Genomic DNA, 3,155 nt, shown 5'->3' with positions numbered 1-3,155 from the left:
AATGTTGTTAGAAAGGAAATGTTTATCAGTTGCTAATTCGTGTAATTTAATCCACTTTTACAATGATATGTGATACCTTAAACTGCATTTGTTCAAAACTAAGAGGAAAACCATCAATTTAGGAAGCAGCAAACTGCCATTTATATAGTTAAAGGTTACATAAAAGATCAATCTAGATACAACGAATTAATGATGATTATTGAAACTTAAAACTTAAACATGTAATGATATAATATTAATAACGTAAATTTGCCGCAAACACCAGTTTATTAACATAGCAATTAGAAAATGTGAATATTTGCCAACGAGGCGATAACATTTCTTTTTCTTTACATTTGGTATGCAAGGAAAAATACCATACTACAGAATGTATAAAAAGGATTGTCTTTAGGATACTTTTTTTTTTATTCTAACCCTTATATAACAAAACGTTTGAGTTTATGGTAGTCTAACTAAGACCTCAATATAGTTTAATTTGCGTAATTACGCTGCATTATGAGCTGCAAAATTCAACACGAAAAAAGGACTTCCATCTTAAATAGACGATTGCAACTCATCGTCTGACACCTAGTAACCCCGATGGCAACCGATTCCAAAAAGAATTCAATCCCATTAAGATTGAAAACGGCTGATAGGATCGGTTTCACTTTTGAAGTACCTCTTTCGCCGTTTGTTGCTTCTTGGACTCATCGAGGCAGTTTGGAAAGGATAATTAATTATCTGTAGCACAAGAGGAGGCTCTCCTCTGCGTAGTGACTTTCCAGATTGAAAACATTTGTCTCGATTCAAACCGGTGATCAATCCGTCCGTAGCTAATTTTTATTACGTTTTTTTTCTTGACGTCATAGTTTTTTTCTCGCACATCCCAAAAATACAAAGCGTAAAGCAAATAGCCTGGCTCTGGCTGGAGTGATAAAAAAGGTTGAACCGTTCGATACTTTTTTTCTCTAGACTATCCCAAAAAGCAGCAGTTGGCAGTTGAATATTTTCACACTTTTTGTCGTGGGTGTTCGGCGCTGGTTGATGGAAGAAAAAGGATAATTTATTACTTAACCAAACGATTGAAACGTCCCTTAACAAAAAAAAAATTAGATCATCCTTCTAGTCCTTTGGTGGTGACAAAAATGTACCGAGCGGGTTGCGTTCGGAGCATTAATCACATCCTCAGATGCTTCATTAGCGGTACGGGAACCACGCTGAAGGGTGAAATCGTCGGTAATGCAACTGAACTACTTTTTACGAGCTCTACGAAATTGGAGACAAGCACAGCCGGAACGGGTTTGCTGAACTGCAGCAGACAAACGAGCATCGTATTGCACGATCGACGCTCGGTCAGCATGCCACAGGCCACAGCCCAGCCTAGAAAAACCAACAATCAGTGATCTTTGGTTTGGGTTCTCGGAAGAGTCCCACTCGCACTCGCAAGCCTTTTCCTTTCACCGCCAGGCAGGACAGCGCGTCTGGTGATCATAAAGTGGAAGAGTAAAGAATAGGAGATCACAAATCATGCTGATTTATGGTTTTCCGATCCGTCTCGGATCCTGGCTGCTTCAAGGGGGTGGAATTCACTCCGTTTTTTCGCATCTTGCAATAATCGGTCATAATGTGTGTGCCATTGTTCGTCCGTTATCTTCTTGTTAGGGTTTTCGGTTTTTTCGGGATCATATTTTCATTTGGCCAGCATTGTGCAACAGAAGGATGCACCATGCTGCGATGGTGCCAACTGAGAACAGTTTGAAGGAAGCGTTTTTTTACTGTACCCAACTTCAAACTGGAAGTGTGGCGAGGTTTAGTGTTTGAAAAGTTATATTCAAACTCTTTACGAATGCTATCTGGTAGTGAGTTTAGCGGAATCTTACCCCGCTGTTGACCTTATATATAAATCAGCAAAAATCACATCCTTCCTATTATGTTCAGCTGTCCAACGGACAGCAATTTCCCGCTTCAAGCAAGTTTATGTAATCCCTTCCTTTTTTTCTGCGTACTCGCACTCCGTTCATACAAAACAAGCGCAACAGTCCGAAGGATTAAACTGCGCAGCAACGCATAAAAATCGATGATGGCCATTGTCCACCATGTACGACACAACGGAGATCTTTTCAATTCTGCTAGCCCCGTTCGAACCCGGTCGCCATCTGCCCAGCCGAAGCCGAGTATAGTGGTGAGGGTCGATCCGAAGGGATAATGCATCCTTTTCCTATTGTCGCAGGCCTGCCGATGGACAATGGCAAGATAGCCATTAGGCATTTCGGGATAGGGTTCGCATAGCACTAAGTTTCCCGCTGGGAGCGGTTGAATGGACATCGGGTCCCATCGTGCAAGGACGGACGAGTTTTCCATTATTTTGGCCAACAATACGCAAGAGTTGCACATTTCGAAGTCATTTATTAGATTGTACGGTGCACGTGTTGACCACAGTCGCTGTTTGGATGAAATTTTGGTCTGGAAATTACACAACGATGACGACACTTTAAAATACTGCACATATCAAAAAAGCAACATTTTTAATTTTTTTTTAAATTTTTTTGAGCAATGCTTGAAAAAATGATGAAAACTTACTTGTTTGGTTGAGTCGTTGGGTTTTCTAGATTTTATCAAATTATTCACACCTGACAACTGTAAGTAAATAATCGAATACTCTCTGTAAAAAGATGATTGTGTTTTTTTTTTTTTTGATTTGGACCATTGTTTTGATCTGTTGTTGTAACTGTGGTTGTTAGTAATATAAACTAAGGTTCATACTAAAAAAAAAGCTATTCAACGAATTTACTGTAGAACAATCTCAGCAATCCGGAGAAAATATAGGGGAACTGTTCCATTGCTCATCTCAGCCCATATATTCATCTTATACAACATGGAAACACAATTTAAAACAAGGAAAAAAACCTTAATTAATCCACCTAGTGGTGCAGAAACCTTTGTTATACTAACTATTACTTTATACATATTTGGCCAGTCACTTACAAATCGTATACCATCATAAGTCCAGTTTCAATAATGAATGAAATGAATTTGAAAGATAGTTTTCAGAGAGTTAACCAAAAACGATCATTGAATTAAAGCTTGACGTGGTTTTTGCAAATAATATGAATGTTATCACTGGAGTACATGAGTCTTATTTTTTCGATCACAAACCAATTTTTAAATGCTGGCTA

This window comes from Wyeomyia smithii, chromosome 2 (assembly GCF_029784165.1).
Source record: "Wyeomyia smithii strain HCP4-BCI-WySm-NY-G18 chromosome 2, ASM2978416v1, whole genome shotgun sequence".
In the NCBI taxonomy this organism is placed as follows: Eukaryota; Metazoa; Arthropoda; class Insecta; order Diptera; family Culicidae; genus Wyeomyia; species Wyeomyia smithii.
This window is presented reverse-complemented; position numbering follows the sequence as displayed.